The sequence below is a fragment of the Gekko japonicus genome, unplaced genomic scaffold, assembly GCF_001447785.1.
Source record: "Gekko japonicus isolate JY-2015 unplaced genomic scaffold, Gekko_japonicus_V1.1 scaffold6440, whole genome shotgun sequence".
NCBI classification, from domain to species: domain Eukaryota; kingdom Metazoa; phylum Chordata; class Lepidosauria; order Squamata; family Gekkonidae; genus Gekko; species Gekko japonicus.
The window spans coordinates 8,139-28,543 of NW_015170471.1; the positions used below are offsets into that span (position 1 = coordinate 8,139).

General features: G+C 45.4%; 1 long non-coding RNA gene across 1 annotated transcript in view; it reads left to right on the forward strand.

Moving 5' to 3' along the window:
* LOC107116427 overlaps positions 1-6,186 on the forward strand; it is a 12,837-nt gene extending 6,651 nt beyond the window's left edge. The window contains exons 2-3 of the long non-coding RNA XR_001482706.1: positions 756-776; positions 5,791-6,186. This is a non-coding gene — a long non-coding RNA (uncharacterized LOC107116427). The remainder of the gene's footprint in view (positions 1-755; positions 777-5,790) is intronic.
* The last annotated feature ends 14,219 nt before the right edge of the window (positions 6,187-20,405 follow it).

The window sequence follows — 20,405 nt, forward strand, 5'->3', positions numbered from 1 at the left end:
CTGATTGTGTGAACTTAGACAAATCACAAGAGGTAGAGCAGGAAGGGTTGCATCAGTGCTTAGTTCTTGTGGCCCTTTCTTACACGCCCAGGGAAATGCTGATCGCCACTTTGGGGCCAGGAAGCAATTTTTCTCCAGGCCAGTTTGGCCCCCAGTGATCCTGGAGGTTTTTTTTTTTTTAAATCATATTCTGGGCGTGGAACAGGGGTCACTGGGGTGTGTGGGGGGTATTGGTGAATTTCCTGCATTGTGCCGGGAGTTGGACTAGATAACCCTGGAGGTCCCTTCCCACTCTATGAGTCTATGATTCTATAATTCACCCAGTCTGGCTGTGCGCATGCCAGCATGTCTGTCAGGCAGAAGCGCCTGAGATCCTCTCCCTCCCCTTTTCCTTTGCCCGATTTGGAGGGGAAGGGAAGGGAGAGGGGAAAAATAATGGATCCCAGGTGCTTCTGCCTGTCAGAGGGGCTGGTGCACACTTCCGGTGATGTCAGGGTGTGTGTCATATGCTAATAAGTTATGCTAATGAGCTCCTGCAGCTCTTTTTCTACGAAATGACCCCTGCTTCTAACATCAATGATGTTTAATATAGAATTAAATGGTCTTAAATTAAAAGTTTAATTTGGAAAACCTGAGTATGAACAGTGTTAGGGAACAGGGTAAAAGTCTAGGTATATATTGAACAATAAGCAAAATTTTCAAGAGTTATTAATAAACATGAAGAATAACTATTTTTTTCTTTTCTTTTAATATAGGGTCTTCTCGATTTAATAATGGTGAGTACTGCACATCTCCCAATCCAGGGGTGACAAACATAAGGCCTAGGGGATAGAACTGGCCCGTCAAGGGCACTTATGCAGCCCATGAGCTACTGGTGCAAGGGAGGAAACAGGAGGCTGCTCGGGGGGTGGGGGAGCCACTCCAAATGTGGCTTCAGCAAGGCAGGAAACCTCATCTGCAGCAGTTAAGCAGAACTCCACTTCAGGGACGGCCTCACTGGTAACTTGGGAGCCATTGGAGCTGCATTCACCCCTCTCCCCTCAACCTGCATCTCCAGGGTTGCTGTCCTGGATGGCTGCAGGGATCAGCATTTTCACATGGAGGATGCAAACAATCCTCTGTTGGGACCTGCTGGCAGCCACCTCCACCACCATATTCATGCCCCCCCCCCAAGCCATGGCCGGGCATTCTTTGGCAGTTTCTTCCACACACCGGAGGCCAAGTCCTGCCACCAGGCATGTGACTTGGTGGCCAGGCCTCCCTCCTCTATGGAAAGCCCAGCACATCGCTTTGCCCAACAGAGTGACATTTATGTCAGATCCGGCCCTCATAACAAATGAGTTCAGCACCTCTGTCCTATGCATTGTATACATGATCAACAATGTCCAATGTGTCCTTGGCACATTTTGTTTCTCAGTTTCTACATGAGTCCCTCAGTAATTATTTACAAAATCTATAGCAACAATTTAGGTCTCCAAGGTAATTTTACTACTTTGTGAGGAAAGTCATGACTATAGTTTTTTATGTCTTGGATCTACCAATAATTTCCACAGGTGGAAGGTTTTTTTATCATGACTTTCTCACCTCATTGGAGTATTTGTTAAATTCTTTGCTTGATCCTGTTTAAGATTCACAGGAAATGTAAGATGAAACAAAGATATAGAATTAACAGGGATTTATTTCCAGTGACATTGTAACAGAGATGTCACTATTCCCTTTCTTGTGAAGCTTCGAAAACCCTTTTGGTTTAAAGGCATTTGAAATGGGAGCGTAGGTTGTTATCAAAAACAAGTAAATAGGCCCTACTCCATATACATCAAGAAGAATAATCTGCCTGAGGAAATAATAGTCAGACTCTCGAAGAGGCATGTGAGGGATTCTATCCTGAAGCAACTACTGGAACACCCTTGAAAATTGGGGACAATTCCATCAGGATTCTAAAAGATATCCCATTTGAAATAAAACAAAATAGAAATAAATAAAAAGATTTAATCCTCTTTCTACAAACAAATGGCATTAGTTACAGATGGTTAATTCCAGAAGTCATTATTTTCAAACTCCATGATAAAAAAAGAAAAGATTCTGTTTCCAAAGCACTTGAGTTCCTGAGAGTGCAGCTGGGGGAGGCAGCTGGGGGTGAGAGGAAAGAAGATGACAGCAATTCTGATGACGAACTGGACTTGGTGTCTTCCAATGAGAACTCTCTCTCTGAAAAATGGGAGGCCGCCCCCAAAAGTCCATACAAATTGAGGATTAGAAAAGATAAAACAAAATAAAGGCTGGAGGACTCTGAATTGTGCCTGAAATTTTTACACTAACTATGGGTTGCTCCAGAGGGTTTTTTAAACAGATAAATTGATGGATAAAAAGATAAATAATTTAGCATAACCGACTATGTTCAAAGTAATACTGGCAATTAAGAATAACATTTATATAAGCTGTTATGATCTCCTATTCTTGGGGTTTTAGTTATTAGTGGTTTTCTTTCCTTTCTCCTTCCTAATTTTCTGTTATAGTTTGTAGTCTATTAAAAACATTCAATAAAAATCTCCCCTTAGGGGGACTTTAAACAACAACAACAAGTAAATAGGTAGTTTTACCTCTTGCTGGTTGTTAGCTATGTCATTTGTAGGGGTTCATTGATGTTGGTATTTTTGAAATTGCATCAATAGTTACATAAACTTTCTTAGATGGCATGTGTCCTAACAGACCAAGTAAAAGTCTACCCTGGCTGCGGTCACACGGAACATTAGCCATGCGAGTCAGACGGAAGACATGCGGGTTTTCGGGGCGCGATCTCACCGGCACATCTGGGAAGTGTAGCACTCCCGTGGCTCAAACGAGGCTTCCTGCCGAAACCACGCGGCAAAAAACTAGTCTAACAGACCAAGTAAAAGTCTACCCTGTCAATTATCTCATGTGGAGAAAAAATGTAGTTTTCCCAGAATTCATAAGGAACCATTTTGCACAGGTTTCTCAACCATGCATTCTATCCCAGTTTAGTTGATTAACTGTAAGGATGGACACAAACTGAACCAAGAAGTAAAATTCATCATGAATTTTGCCCCATTTTTGGTTCATGAGCCAAAGTTTGTGATAAGTCTACTGTCACAAACTTCCATGAACTTTCAAAGCAGTTTGTGGTAGTTCATGGTGGTTCATGGGTAAAGCAGAAAGCAGGGGGTTAAAGGGACTCACCCTTTAAACCCCTGCTTTCTGCTCCCCGCCACACAGCTGTTTGGGGCTTTCTTGTGTAGTCCCTGCACAAGAGAGCGGGACTCACCCTTTAAACCCCTGCTTTCTGCTCCCCGCCACACAGCTGTTTGGGGCTTTCTTGTGCAGTCCCTGCACAAGAAAGCCTGAAACAGCTGAGCAGAGGGGACCAGGCAGTTCAGTTCAGGGTTTAGTTTGAGTTTCAGCCACAAACCATGAATTGAAATGGACTGCATTTTTGCAGTTTTTGCCCATCTCTAATTCACAGCGTGATCTTCAGCCAAGTTATACCCTGGTTTAAATGGGTTTAGAAGGATGTGATTCTGCTTAGGTCCACATTGTAATTTTAAATATATTGATATCTTTAAACACGCTGATATCTTTTTATTTCAATTTGGGGGGAATTTCTCCAACAAAATTTCTTTTTTACAGACTACTGCTAGTGTTATAAGATAATGGCTTGAAGAATTGTTGCAAATTTTCTAGCTGTGTATGGGGATATCTAATTCACCTTTTCCCCCATATTAAGAAACATCTTATAAATGGGTACAAGCCTTAATTCTATAACTGAAGCATCTGCATAACTGATCATAGACTATTATTTCCTATCTCTACTATGGGAACCACATATTTTAAATTTCCCTCACCTCAGTCAGTTGTATTTGTGCAATGAAGATGAAGGACCACAACTATCTTTGATGAAATTTAAAAAAAAATTGGATGGGGTTAGGGCCAAAATACATCAGTGAGTCATGCTAGTTCTACCGTCATTTAATCACCTATAGAAATCCATAGTAAGCTTTTTTTAAAAATGATGATCTGCAAATTAAAATTCCTGACTTTGGGGGACTTGGGGAAAAGCCAAGTCTCCTACTTGGTGGTACACTTTCCATCCCATATTGGCTTGGCTCACTGCTTCTCAGCTGGGTAGTGCAGGAAATGGGAGGGCATTTGGACTCCCAGCTCCCCCTGCCCCAATGTCTCTCTGTCCCTGTCTTGCTGACATGCAGCAATGCTTTGGGGGTGGAGGGAGGATTCAGATTTTGACATGCAACCGACCATGAACAAAAGTCTAGAGTGGGGACAGAGAATCACTGCCACATATACCAGCTCCCACACTGACTTGTCCTGTTAGGGCCCTGGAAGAAGTGACTCTCACCCCCACATGAGGAGGGTGGGAGCCACCTGCAGAAACTGGTTGTTTGAGCCCCAGATGGGGTGGCTACAAGGGGCCGTGGTGGATGAAATTTTTTTAAAAATTGGATGGGGTTAGGGCCAAAATACATCAGTGAGTCATGCTAGTTCTACCGTCATTTAATCACCTATAGAAATCCATAGTAAGCTTTTTTTAAAAATGATGATCTGCAAATTAAAATTCCTGACTTTGGGGGACTTGGGGAAAAGCCAAGTCTCCTACTTGGTGGTACACTTTCCATCCCATATTGGCTTGGCTCACTGCTTCTCAGCTGGGTAGTGCAGGAAATGGGAGGGCATTTGGACTCCCAGCTCCCCCTGCCCCAATGTCTCTCTGTCCCTGTCTTGCTGACATGCAGCAATGCTTTGGGGGTGGAGGGAGGATTCAGATTTTGACATGCAACCGACCATGGACAAAAGTCTAGAGTGGGGACACAGAATCACTGCCACATATACCAGCTCCCACACTGACTTGTCCTGTTAGGGCCCTGGAAGAAGTGACTCTCACCCCCACATGAGGAGGGTGGGAGCCACCTGCAGAAACTGGTTGTTTGAGCCCCAGATAGGGTGGGTACAAGGGGCAGTGGTGGGAGCCTGATTTATTTTTTCCTCCCTCCATGGAGGAGTGGACCCTGGGCAGTTCCTTCACTAGCATGGAGTCCAAGGCTGCCCATCAGCTAAGAATATCCCTGTATGCATCAGAAGCCCACTCCCAACTGCTCCACCTGGAACTGAACTTGTGATCCCCTTTTCAATCCTCCCCAGTATCAAACTGACCCAGAAAGGCATGCGCAGATCAAAGATAGCAATCCGTAGCCAAGGACTTTAGATTTACAACTTCACTGTACCCAACTTTCCTGGAATGTTGCAGTATATTCTGGAGGGGATGAAAAACAGAAGCTGATTCTCAGCTGATCAGGGATCAGTGGATGGGTACTTTTCTTTGCCGCCTGCCTGGGAGACTGGGAAGTTTTCTGCATTCTAGCAAGGATGGAAAACACTAGACTTTTAAAAGATCATCTGGAATCACCTTCTGATTCCCCCCCAGACAAAACAAAACAGGGCTGGGACACAGTGACGTTTCTAGGCCGAGAGATCAGAAGCAGACTCCCAGCTGACGTTGCTGTTCCACTGATAGCTGCATTTTGAACAACAGAGCAGTCTTTCTCAACCTGTTTTCCAAGTGCCTGAGTTTTTGGTGAAAGTAGAACATGTTCAGGTTTTGATCAAAGTTCGATTGCAAGTGTCACACATGGTACATAGGCTACCAAATAGATTTCTTGATGAATGGTGGACTTCTGTGTGAGTGAAGCAGTAGTGGTGTGCTTGTGTTTTATGGTGTCACGATTTCCTGCTTGAGAGTTCGATACTTTTCCAAAACAGAGAAGCAGAGCTCCTGATGACCAGCAGTCAACCATGATGTACTGGATGGATGAAGAGACGCAGATCACCACCGACATATTGCCCGGAGGCTTTGTGGGGGTAATTGATGCTTCATCCATTTCTGACTTGTTGGTTGTGTACCCCTGGGTCCTGAATCCACTCATGAGAGCTGCACTGTGACTAGCTGCCCGTGGACCCTGACAACGTCAAGCTTCTGGGTGATGTCCTTATCATTGCTCTGGTCTCCCACTTCAGCAACGACTTCACTCCTGCCACCCACGATGCCTTCCTCAAGTTAGTCTGCGTCGTGGCCCATGCCCTAGCTCTCTGCTACCATTAATCTCCTGCAGGAACCTGTGGTGCCCTCCTTTCCCATTTCCACCTAATAAAAGGATATCTGCCAACTACTTGTTTTTTAGTTTTAATATAAGATATTGTTGAAGATGTGCTGGTGAGTCTTACAAGTACTCTGTGCACTATGTAAATGATCAGTTGTGCCATTTTCCATTGGAGCTCAGCCATTCCTTGGCACATATTGTCTCTTGGTGTTTCAAAGGATCCCCCAGTAGAGGCATACAGAATCCAAAACACAGATTTTAGGTCTCTTGAAGTTAAAGGAAATTTGGACATTTGCGTCAATGAGTTCAGTTGTTTATAAGAAGATGCTTTGCTCTTCATTTTGGGGGATCCCTATCAAAAGTCCACATGAGAAGTGCTGTGACTTCTATTGTCCAACTACTTTTTTATTTAATTTCTAAACTGCTACAATTCTCCTACATTCTAGTGTGGAACTGTGAAGTCAGCAGCAGAAAACAGTTCACCTTCTAGTCTCTTCTCTTTCATGAAGCACGAATGAGGAAAGGGCAGGGGATATTGACTTGTGGATGATGAGGAAATTCTTGAGGGTCCCAACACTGGTGCAGAATGTGGTGGTGTGCCTGCTGACTGCCACATCTGTACCAGTGCACATCCAGTCAGTGCTCCGCCAATTGCACTGGCTACCAATTGAGTACCGGATCTGCTTCAAGGTGCTAGTGCTAACATTTAAAGCCTTATATAGCCTGAGACCGACATATCTAAGGGATCACTTTTCCCCATATGTGCCCAGGAGAGCCTTGCGCTCTGTGTATAACTATCTCCTGGTTGTCCCCGGCACAAAAGATGTTCGCCTAGCCCCAACCAAGGCCAGGGCTTACTCAGCCCTGGTGCTGGCCTGGTGGAACATGCTCCTGACTGAGACCAGGGCCCTGCAGGAACTGTTACAGTTTCACAGGGCCTGCAAAATGGGGCTGTTCTTCTGGGCCTCCCAGCTGGCTTCCCTGTTGCTGTTGCAGTAGGCTGCTCTTAATGAGACCTTTATGACTTGGCTTCAGTCCATTCATTCCTGGCTATAGGAACTGAAAATTGAAATTTCCTGCACTGCCCACTTTAACTGTTTTTAACTGGTTTTATTGTATTAATCTTGTTGTGTGCTATTATGGCCACACGAGCACTAGCAAAGCCATGAGTTTGGACAGACATTCGGGTCTAGAGACAATGGACTAGATGGATCCTAACGTGGGCCAATGAGCTTGCATGGATCCTGGAAAGTACCTATTGTAGATGTGGGGGTGAGTCAAGAGGACTTTCAGCTTACACTTCTTCCTTCTTATCTGGGCCAGGTGTGGAGACTGTTGTTACAGGCACTTGCCAGCTCTCCTCCTCTGCTGATTCAGAGGGGCCAGCTGTGGTTTCTGCAGGCTATTTTAGCTCATCCTCATCCATGACTGTGCATCAACCCCATCAACTTCAAGTACTTGATGCACTGCCTTCTGGTGACCATCACCAGCCACTACCACAGCCAGCTGACCAGCTGACCACCGACATGTTGGTATCCCTGGACAAGTTCCTGACCCCGGTGAGCAAGGTTCTCATCTCCAAGTACTGCTAAAGCCGCCCAATGAGCAGCAGCAGCAGTGCCAGAGGCTGATGGACAGTCCTCCCACCTTCTGTCTCCCTTCCCTTCACCCCCTCACACAGAATTAGCCGCACCATAGGCCCAAATGCTGGGTGGATTTTAAGGGCATGATCAGACGCCAACATATGCCAAGCGTCCCACTCTCATCAGCAACCCATTTTTCTCCATTGCAGAAGCAGAGTAAAAAGACGCTGGGGGAAACCCAATAGCAAACGGGTTTACGACAGGCCAGGAGCAGACTTTCCCCAGTGTGATTGCTCCAGGATGCTTCCATGGCATCAGGATGGTCTGATCAGACCATCCCGACTCTATGACGTTGTCCCCCCCACCCATTTTAGTATGCACATCATTGCACACTGCATAGGGAGCACTCGGTGCGGAGATGCGAATCATTGATCCCTCGTTGAAGTGCACTGGAAATACAGAGCCAAAAAAAAACCCAACTCACCTGCGGTTGTATCTGATCATGCTGTGGCGGGCTGCCCCCGCAGCTCCCAGGGACTGTGTGATTGCACAAATGCGGGTCAAATTCCTGTGAAACAAATAGCCTCACTTCCCCCCCCCCACATTATCTCGCACATGTGAATACTACCTATTTCAGCCATTTCATACTTCCATTAAGGATTACTTACTGAAGGATAACTTCTTTGAGGCAATCATGGCATTAACAGGGATGAGTATTGCACATAAATTCCAAGCAGATTTGACCCACACATAATACCTCCATTGTCAAGAAGACTGAATGCTTTTGCCAACACGGAAAGGTTAGCTTCTCAAAACCACCATCATGTGGAAAGAAATCCTCGAGTCCTGGAAAGTAAGATGCATTATTCTTCCATAGTTGTTGTTAATCAACATCTCTCTCCTCCTCCTTGTTCTAATTTTCTTAAGCCAAATATCCAGAGATCTATGATTTGGCACATCCAGGACAGTCTTAATGACTCTGGGGGCTCTGGACAAAAATGGGCCCCCAGAATCAAGATGGGCCCCCAGAATCACCGCCTGCACCACCCACCACCACCCTGGCATAGCCAAGCAAAGGGAGGCCCTCAGCTAATGCAAGGTGGGTTGGAGTCACTGCTGCCACTGGAAGCTAGCTGTGCACAAGATTTTTGGGCCAGGTTCAGTGGTAGCAGGAGCTTCTCCTCCTTCTCATAGAATCATGGAGTTGGAAGGGGCCATAAAGATCATCTAGTCCAACCCCCTGCCCAATGCAGGACCAACCTCCTCCTCCTACCTCCTCCTCTCTCCATGGAGGAGTAGGGCTGTGGGTGGTTACCACCCCAAGTTTAGGACTCGGGGCAGCTGTCCCTGTTGACCTTTGGCTCCAACCATCCCTGGGCACACCACTATATCACTAAGATATGTAGCTACAAGAGAGAAGGTCTTTTCTATGGTGACAGCCCACTTAAGGAATTTTTCTTCCAATAGAGCCAGAGGTATGTGAAATCAGTTTCAGCAAGATTAAACATGTGTCACTGGACTTTTAGGACTCGGGGCAGCTGTCCCTGTTGACCTTTGGCTCCAACCATCCCTGGGCACGACACTGTATCACTAAGATATGTAGCTACAAGAGAGAAGGTCTTTTCTATGGTGACAGCCCACTTAAGGAATTTTTCTTCCAATAGAGCCAGAGGTATGTGAAATCAGTTTCAGCAAGATTAAACATGTGTCACTGGACTTTTGTTTATAGGCCTAGCCTTGATTTTTTTTTAATGTATCATGCTAAAGCATTCCTTTTTCAGATGGCTTTTAACTAAGAATTTTCAACTGGGAAGAAGTTTTCTTGCGGCTTTACCCTTTTTAGATTTAGATTGTAGAGCCAGTTTGGTGTAGTGGTTAAGTGTGCGGACTCTAATCTGGGAGAACTGGGTTTGATTCCCCACTCCTCCACTTGCACCTGCTGATGTGACCTTGTGTCAGTCACAAGCTCTGGCACAGCTGTTGCTGAAAGAGCAGTTTGTGTCAGAGCTCTCTCAGCCCCAACCACCTCACAGGGTGTCTGTTGTGGGGAGGGGAAGGGAAAGGAGTTTGAAAGCCGCTCTGAGACTCCAAGTGAAGGGCGGGGTATAAATCCAATATCTTCTTCTTCTCTTCTTCTTTTTATTAAGTCTTCTCTTTCTGGTTCCCTTTTCATACAAACACGACAAGTGTCAGGAGTGAAAATATGGTGATTTTTAAAAATTACTTAAGGAATGAAATGTTCCTGAACTTCCTTCAACCTAACAAAATCCAAGTCCAGTGGTACCTTTAAGAACAACATTTTTTTATTGCCCCCATAGTCGGAAATAACGAGACAGACTGTTGTTGGGATAACTATGGGCAGCGAATAAACAGCAAGGGCCAAACTATGAAAGTAGAGGCTCAGAGATCTGAACATGTTCCCTTCCTATACCAAACTAGATGAGTATTGAGCCCCTCACGCAGACCAAAAATTGCATGGCTGTTTCCAGGCAGCTCAGCATGCGATTTGCCCCTTGATGGAGCCCACCTCAAGCTGCAGAACTTGAGGAATGACACAGGCAGGGGGTCTCAAAGGCCGCTAGCATAATGCCGCTGAGGGATTCTCCTGCCAGATGGTTGTTGCAAGAAAGCCCCCCCCATCAAGGGGGTGTCTGCTACCTGGTGCTCCCCACCTGAGCAATTCCTATCTCCTACCTGCCATATGATCACCGAATTAATGGCTCCAACCTGCCAGTGTCCCAAGACTACTGTGCACAAATTGAAGAAGGCAAAAACACCCCCAGCTCCAGGCCAATTAGAGCTAGCAGCGAATTTCACTTCCTGACCAGCAAAGCCCAATCTAAACAGGGCGGGTGGGTAAGCTGAGTGAACAATGAAGACTGAATACAGGATCCTGAGGGACAGGAAGACCAACGCCTTGGCTCTGCCCCCAGAAAACCCTGGAGATTTTTTTTCTATTTTCCTTAATTTGGAAGATAATAATCTATGCATACACACATATATCACCTACCATTACTTTATATCATGTTCTATAGTAAATCACAATGTTTCAAGGGATTTTATGACCTTCCTGTCTATCTAGGGACAACCTGTTGATTCTATATGCCTAGCAAAGTCTAAACAGCCAGTTGTAATTAACTCAAGATTAAATACTTGATATCATTTGAGAACATATATCACATTGTTTAAGAGAAATACTTCTGGAACAAAGGGGAATGCTATATTAACATGAAAGGATACCACATTAGCCATCATTTCCCAGCAGCCTTTTGCTCTTGGGTTAGGTAGAGTTCAGCAGAAAAGCTCTCATCCTCATAGTTCTTTGTCCATCACCTCTTACTGGGTGTGGGGGGGAACTGCCAGGGAAAGGGGGCTCTGATGCTTAACTATGATGTCACTTTCCATGCAACCCACAAGTGAAGGCATCATGTCTATCAAAGCTTTAGCATTTGCCACAAGCTCTATCATTAGAACCTCACCCTGCTGTGTTGACATCATTTCTGGTTTGTGTCAAAAGAGATGCCATAGCCTCGATGTGACTTGGAAAAGATAAGTTCCCTACCCACAATAATCTCCTGTCTGTTGCCAGCCATGGGATAATACCACCATAACTGACAAAAAATGTATTTTCTTGGCAGCAAAACCAAAAGTTTCCCAGGGATTTTTAAAACATATAAATCCTTGCTTGCAGCTCCAGTGCCAAGGGGAAGGGTCAAGGTAAGCACCCAGGACAAAAAGTCCTCTAAAACAAAAATTCTAATCTAATTTAAAGTTTTTCACTTGAAATATAACACATGTACACATTTTTCAGAAAGAGTGAAATAAAATTGGCCACAGCTTTATATTGCTTACAGCTGTAGTAAGCCTTGACACAGCATGGGGAAAGGATCCCGCTCATTGACTGATCTGCCTGCCAGTCGATGATGTGCTGGTGACCTTGGGATGGCAGGTCTGAGTTGGAAAATACCTGGAGATGTGCAGTCATAAGTGGAATGATATTTCAAAATAGGGAAAGTTTGACCCTGGCGATAGGTGGTGGTAAGGCATGAGATACAGGGTGAGAGATGGGTTGGGGAAATCTGAGCATAAACACAAACAAGCAGGAAAATACATCTCAGCAAAAGAGTATACATTGAGATATACATCTCGGAAGCCTTGGCACAGCATGGGGTAAGGATCCTGCTCATCGACTGATCTGCCCATCAGTCGATGTTCTGTTGGTCACCTTGGGATGGCAGGTTTTGGATCCCACTAGGGCAGAAACCCAGAGGTGGTCTTCCCTGCAACCTGAGTGTGAAGGTAATTCCCCAGACATGCCCCCAGGCTGGGCGTATCAGTTGCCCCTCAAACCAAAATGCCTTAAAGGGATCCCCAGTCTCAGGAAATGGGCATGCAGGCCGGTTTTCCCGAGAATGAACCCATTCCCCTGCTGATACCGCCAAGTTGCGACAAGAAAATCAAGTAGACAACACCCCCTGCAACCCCTGTAAAAGACCTAGCTAAAGGGCCAGAGTGTGGGCTAAGCTGCCCATGGCCAAAGATGGTGAGAGGGGGTGGCGTGGTGCCCTAAATAGCCCTCAGACACCCCCACCACCCAAAGAAGAGACAGCTAATAAGGCCAGCACTGAGCCAGGTGGGCTCTAGCTTCCTGTATTTGAATCTGGCCTGCCCCTTCTGCCCAGGAAAAGGGGGATGTAGCCATGGCTGCTCCCTGCACTCACCCCTCCTGCAGTGCCGCAAACAGGATCTGGGTGGGTCCAGGACTAAGGTCCCACTGTATTGGCATTTTGGTAGGATTTCCACAAAACTGCAGATTAACTTTAAAAAGGATGAACCCTCTGTAAAGAGGTATAGGTGAAAATAAACTACCTCAGGATTTTGGCATGACAAGTAGCATGGGATAATCTTCCTATTGTCAGACTCCTCACAGCATCATAATGAAGTACACGCTTGTAGAAAAGGTTTACTTTATTTGAAGCTTAAGGTGCATAACAGGATCACTGTTCAGAATGAGGGGGGACTCAATGGTAAAGCATGTTATAGTACATTCAAACTACTGAGGCCCAATTTCGGGGGTTCCCGCACGTGCCTTTGGGCTTGAGAACTAACGTTCCTAAGCAGCTCATGTTATCTTATTCTCACGGCGTTTCATGAGAGCTTCCTTGCACTAACAAGCACTTGCAACCACCTGTGGCCTTGGGCGATATAAATGTTTCGGCGAGCTACATAGACATGCGCATCTAGGTTTCCTACAGTTAAAAGCAGAAGCAGACAAGTGCATACAGAAATACAAAACAAAACTTTGGAAGCTTGCTGACACCTATTAATTGTGTTAAATTATAACACACCTTTATTCTACAGTAGTTCAGTCAAACAGTGAAGGGGCAGCAGTGTCCATTCTGTAGCATACTTGGCATCGTTGATTTTAAAGCTGTACCCATTATTTTGAAACATCTAACCCTTTAAGATCCTTTATGAACTATGACTTTGGAGGGTAAAACTCCTGTCAAGCTGATTTCAACTTATGGTGACCCCATAGGTTTTCCAAGGCAATAGAAGTACTGAAGTAGTTTTTTATTACATGCCTCTGTGTAGGAAATCAAGACTTCCTGGGTGGTTTCCCTTCCACGTACTAATCAGGGATGACCCTGCTTAGATTTCAAGCTCTGGTGAGACTGGGCCAGCCTGGGCCATATAGTCAAGGTGCCCCCTCCCTCCAATTCAACATACAAACACAAACGTAGTGAAACATCAACCTGCTCATGCCAAACAGCTACAATCTGAAAGTAAATCTAATCAAAGTTAATATGACAATTCTGAGCAGGCATGGTAGACATACATAATAAGAATGCTGGTTTGGCTCCCTCTATACCCTGAACCCTGAATGTCTGTGGTGGCCCATGACCCTCTAACTCTTTGGCCCTTCCCTAGTTCTGGAGCCATCAGTGATCAGCTAAATTTACTTAGAAGATGAGCTGGCCCTGCATTAAAATACTGAAATATTTACAGAGGCTACAGTCCATGCCTCAGTTTCACATTCTGAGCCTTTCAGTGAATCAGCTTCCCAAATCTGTCGTTGCAGAGGCCACACTTCTAATGCTATGGTGAAATAAAAACTCTTTCCAGTTTGGTGTAGTGGTTAAGTGCGCGGACTCTAATCTGAAAGAACCGGGTTTGAGTCCCCACTCCTCCACTTACACCTGGCTGGATGACCTTGGGCAAGCCATAACTCTGGCACAGCTGTTCTTGAAAAAGAGCAGTTTCTGTCAATAGTTCTCTCAGCCCCGCCTACCTCACAGGGTGTCTGTTGTGGGGAGGGGAAGGGAAAGGAGTTTGTAAGCCGCTCTGAGACACCTTTGGGTAGTGAAGGGTGGGGTATAAATCCAATCTCTTCTTCTTCTTTCACTCTGGATTAGCTGCTCTCTGATGGGAAATTTATTAACCAGGTTGCTGTCCATAAATTTTGTATGTTCCTGATTAGCCGATACTTGAATGAGGAAACTCTAAATCATCAAGCAGAGGTTGAAGGAAGTTCAGGAATACTTAATTCTTTAAGGGATGGATGGATGGATGGATGGAGGGAGGGAGGGAGGGAAGGAAGGAAGGAAGGAAGGAAGGAAGGAAGGAAGTCTCATAGTTTCCATCCTCTAGTTCATTGTCGTAGCAAAAGACATAGACAATATGATGACTTAAGAAAAACAAAGCAAAAAACAAGAAAAACCTAAGCCTTAACAGCACCTCTCCCCAGTAAAAACTCTTTGTTAAAAGCCTATGTGAAAATGGATTTGTTTAGCTTGATTCCTAAAAATTTCAAGGCTAGGCCTGGAAAAAAAACTTCTTTTTTTAAGGTTAAGCAGAACTCCAGTGGCACCTGTTCAGTTCTGCTGGAACAGATTAGCATACCTCTGGCTCTTTTGGGAAAAAGTCCTAAAATGGGCTACCATCATGAACAGCCAAGTGTTGTCCTGCAAGGTGCTTATAGCGCTCTTAGGGACTTATAGTTAATAAGTGATAAAAACTGGACTGTGCAAGTAGTGTGCAAAAGGGATTGAACTCTGTGGTGACCCAAAAGTGATGCCAGCTGCAGTCACATGCCAGCAGAGGAAAAGCCTTTTCCTGAGATGATGTGCCAATGGTTTCTGAGGTTACCTGCCCTCTCTTACCCTCAGTGCAGCAGGAAGAGAGACCAGCTCCCTACACAGAGAACACACAGAATCCAGTAACCATGTACTATGGGAAAACAACATATTCTTCAAAAGGGACTTAAAATTCTGAAGAGATTCCATAAGCAGAACCTTTCCTTCAACATGCAGGCACGATCATGGCATGGCGATACCAAGGAAGATGGTAGTCACTTAGATCCTGAGCTCCTTCTCCCGTCTTCCCCCCGCCGAATAGAACTACAGATAGATCACCTCTTTGCCTTCAGATTATGGGCAGAAAAAACAGGAATTAATCCTCAGTGGTGAAAACAGCTCCCAAAACATCTCAAGCTTTTTTTCCACCGACGGAACATAAAGCAGGCTGTAAGAACGCTGACAGCAATGCTGTGAAAATGGCGGGAAACCGAGACGCACCTCAACAGCAAGATACAAATAGAATGGCCAATCTGCCAACATTGTTGGAGAACATGAAGAGGAAGCGCACTGACCAACATCACATCTCGATTCAGCTGGTGACAGAACAATTAGATCTAATACAATGCTCCCTAAACAAAACTTTGCAGATTGCAGAGTCTGCACTTAATTTGGGGCTCCTTCTAAAAGATGACATGAGGGACTTATACACTAGGGAAGTCAACTACAGGGACAGACTTACTGCTCTGGAGTCCCAAGTATGACATTTAAAACTGAAATTCAGAGGGATGCCAGAGGGAGTGGAGGAGGGCTCTGACTTAACTGATTTTGTGGTGGCTTGGCTAACCTCCATTATTACTGGAGACCTGAAAATGGCGCTGGCCATTCTAAAAGCCTTCCAACTCGGTGCACCAAATAACCCTAGAAGGAAGGACCCCAGGGACATTCTGATACAGCTGATAGATTGGAGGGCTAAGAAGAGGATACTAGATGAGGCATGAACCAGGGGTCACTTATTGTCTAACAATCACCAGATCTCGGTATTCCCAGATGTCCCTAAAGAAGCCCTCAATTTGCTAAAGCCAGTCTCCACTCGTTCACAAGTTGCCAATATTCTACAAGTGGCTTGATTCAGAAAAAATACAGGTCTCCCATAAAGGCACCCAATTCCTGATTTCTGACGAAGAATCTGGGATGGACCTTTTAGAGGCTCTTCATTTGCTTGATGGCCGAGAAAAAGCACGCCACTCACAGAAAGACTCGCTCTCCTACACCGCCTGATCATGTAAAAAAAGTAACACTGAGTCAGTAATGTCACTAATGTCAGAAAATGAATCAGCTGCATGATTTATAACAGTCCCGATCCCGCACTGAAGGGTGATGGGTTCTGACCTACTGGAGAAGCTCAATATCTTTCTGCCTGTTCATTATACAAATTTGTTTGTAAAAGAGACATGCTCATATTTTATTAACTAAGTTTATACATATCTGTGAAGAGTTTTAATGTTACATGTTGGCATGGGGAGGGGGGGGAGTTCTTGGTATCTTTGCTCCTTAATTGTCAGAGACCGCTTGTGGAAGTTACCCAGGTATTTGGAGAAGCTTATTTTGATTAATCATCTGCAAATTTTAGTTTTGACTTTCTGAAGCAGGGGAATTTCTCCTCCAAATCTTCCAGGAGAGTGGTAAGGCAATCCCAGTATTGGAAAAAAGCTGAACCACCCAGAAAAGATGGAAAATATATATTTAAAATAATCAGATTGAGATTGTTAAAATCAAGCCTGACAGCTTGCTACAAAGGGCTGTGTGATTGTAGGGTGATGATGAAGCAGAAAAGAGCAAAACAAAAGCTTGAGCCCAATGAACTCCAGACCCCCAGGCAGGCAAGAGGAGAGATAAACTTTTATTGACGTCAAGGTGCGCTGAGCCCAAGAGCTCTAAAACTGGCTGCACACCTGACAAAGGACATTGAAGAGTTTTATACACACTAATTATGCAGAGTACACGTCATAAACATTTTAAGCAATTTAAACATAGGCAATAGGAAAACTAAAAGTTTACAGAGCAAAAGAGAAGTTTCTTGCACATTCTTTTCCTATTTCACACACTTTCTCTGGGGCTTATCTCTTTTAGCAAGCGTTTCAATTAGGTTTCATCATCTAATGCACCTGCTTCCTCAAAAACCTTACCGAATGACAGTTTCCATAGCTTACTGGAGCAAATTTCTTAACCAAAGATACTGGCAGGACGTGGCTAGCTTCCTGTTGTTGGATCTTAGTCAAGTGGGTGTGAAAGGAGGGGCAGATTGCAGAGAGTATCAATTTCAGATGTCTGATGACCTTTGAGTCTGAGCAAAAGGGTTTTAATCGTAAGGGCTGTTCCACATAGGAATTTTCTAGATGTTCCTTCATTCCCCCCTCACGGCCACCTCGAAAGGTCATTGAGAGGATGGCCGTCTTTAAGCACTATACTCTGATTTGCCGCTGATCTCGTAAGTTGCACAAGGGTCATACCCACTTTCTTAAGGCTGCATAAACATCAACACTAGCAGTAATTACATGAGGATCAAAGCAAATACCCCTCTCCTTTTCCCAACAGACACTATATATGGTGTATTGATGCTTACACTGGGTAATTGTAGGTGATGTGCAGTCATAAGTGGAATGATATATCAAAGCAGGGAAAGTTTGACCCTGGCGATAGGTGGTGGTAAGGCATGAGATACAGGGTGAGAGATGGGTTGGGGAAATCTGAGCATAAACACAAACAAGCAGGAAAATACATCTCAGCAAAAGAGTATACATTGAGATATACATCTCCGGCCCGTGCGTTGATTTTAGTCAGTGTCTGGAGTGACCAAATGCAGGGGCTGAAGCTCCAACGAGGATCAGATCTTCACCTGTGCGTGGAGGAGCCGTTTCCGGTAGGCTGCAGCAGAGGTTCTGGAGTTATTGTTCAGCTGTGTTCTCTTGGGGCGAGGGCCCAGGAGAAGCAGAGCCTGCTGGATCTCCAACTACAACCCATTTCAATTTCACAGCAGTAGGTTTGGACCCTGGTTAAGCAGTCCATCTGGCATGGGCCAGCTTCAAGTTGGTCCAATAGATCCAGGGTTTTCTCTCAGCAACTTTCACAGCTGTAGGGGAACTAAGAAGGACAGTAAAAGGACCCTCCCACCGTGACCCTAAAGGCTCTGGTCTCCAGTTCTTAACCCACATTGAGTCACCAGGACTAACATGACATATAGGGTCAAAGACAGGGAGAGGAAGACTGGCAGAATAGTGGGCTTGCAGCTTCTGAACCTGACGGCCAAGAGCTTGCAATTCTGCTGCTGTGATCAGGTGGCCAATTCCACTCGCATCTGCCTGAATTCCTAAAGTCAGTCGTGGGGTTATTGTGAGCACAAGTAACACATTGAGAACAAATTCTCTCAGCAAGTGCTGTCTTCCTGTCTAAATGTGTCCAGTGGTCAAGACTCTTCACTATGGCTGTTGATCCAAAGTGAGTGTTGTCATGTAAAGCCTTCATAACTCCAAAGCAGAGGGAAGCAGGAATCAAAATTTTTCCTCCAGGCAGGATCCACCATCCCTCAGAGTTCTTTTGGGCGGCTTGCTGGCTGCAGATATAATCTTCCTCCTTGGTGTAACGAGGAGTCCAGGCTGAGATTGGGGTAGAAAAGATGGGAAATGCAAAAGACTCTTTGACTAGAGGTTTTATCTGAAGGGCTACATCTTTTGCTGCTTTATCAGCCCTTTCATTTCCTCGGGCTACTGGATCGATGCCTTTCTGGTGACCCCGGCAGTGAATGATGGCAACTTTCTCTGGTAAATTGACAGCTTCCATGAGTAAACGCAAGTTAGGTCCATACTTAATATCCTTGCCAGCAGCTGTAATGAATCCTCTGTTTTGCCACCGGACTCCATGAGCATGAGCAGACTTGAAGGCAAATATTGAATCAGTGTAGATGTTCACCCTTCTGCCTCTGGCCAGAGTCAGTGCTGCGGTGAGAGCAATTATTTCTGCAAGCTGGGCTGATATCTGTACCCGTAAGGGTTCTGCTTGCACCACTTCCTCATCATCTACAATGGCATAACCACCTCGATGCTGTTCGGTTTCATCTAGGAAACTGCTGCCATCACAATAGAAAATAATCTCCGGATCTTTTAGTGGTTGGTCTTGAAGGTCCAGTCTCAAAGCAAACACCTGGTCCACTGAGACAAGGCAATCGTGTTCAGGTGCTTCTTCAGGTACTGGAAGCAGAGTTGCAGGGTTAACATTAACTGCGGGGGCTAGTGTCACCCCAGGATTTTCAAGGAGAACTTCCTGTTATCTCACCGTGCGAGAGACTGTAAGGTATTTATGGCCTCATGCCTCAAGTATAGTTTTAACTCTGTGGGGTACTAACACAGTCAAGGGAGCTCCCCGGGTGAACTTATTAGCTGCTTCTATAAGGCGACAACAGGCAGCCACAGCACGCAGACAGGGTGGCAAGCCAATTTCAACAGTGTCCAAGGCTTGGCTAAGGTATGCCACAGGGCGATTAAGGGAACCAAGCTTCTGAAGTAGAACTCCTTGAGCAATACCTTCCTTTTCATCAACACATAGCGAAAATGGTTTTTCAGGGTTTGGTAAACCGAGAGCAGGGGCTTCAATGAGCCTTTGTTTGAGTGTCTGGAAGGCAATATCCTGTTCTAGTCCCCAGATAAAAGGATCTTGTGATCTGCCTCTGGTAGCTTCATACAATGGCTTGGCCCACACGGCAAAAGAAGGGATTCAGAGACGGCAATAGCCAGCGGCACCGAGGAAGCCTCAGAGCTCCTTGCGGGAGTGAGGGGTAGGAATTAGACACACAGCTTCCTTTCGAGCTGCACTGAGAGATCGTTGACCGTGGGAGATCTCAAAGCCTAGGAAATGGACAGCAGCCTGACATAACTGAGCCTTTTCCAGTGAGACTTTGTATCCACATTGGTCCAGAAGCCGCAGTAGGGCCAGAGTTCCTTTTGAACAGCAGAGTTGGTCAGCAGCACAGAGGACCAAATCATCTGCATACTGCACAAGGGTCAGCTCCCCGTTATGGGTGTCAAAGTTCTCCAAATCTCGGCTAAGGGCCTGGCTGAAGGCAGACGGTGAATTTTTGAAACCTTGGGGCAAATGAGTCCAGGTATACTGACATGGATTGGAGGCACCAGGAGCTCTCCATTCAAAGGCAAAAATTTCCTGAGAGCGGGGGTGGAGCCCAATACAAAAAAACACATCTTTCAAATCCAAAACACTAAAATACTGGGCAGAAGTTGGTATCAGAGTCAATATGGTATAAGGGTTCGGAACCACGGGATGGATATTCTCCACTCGGGCGTTCACTGCTCTTAAATCTTGTACTGGATGGTAATCAGGATTCTTGGGGTCTGGAGAGGGCTTGGGTACTGGAAGAATCGGGGTGTTCCAGGCGGACTCACAAGGAACCAGGATGCCAGCCTCTAGAAGCCTCTGGAAGTGTTTAGTTAGCACTCTTTGGGCATCTTCACGAATTGGGTACTGGCGTTCACGCACACGAGTAGCGATAGGCTTAAGGACAACAATGAGTGGAGGCTGGTGTTTAGCAAAACCTGGTGGATTGAATT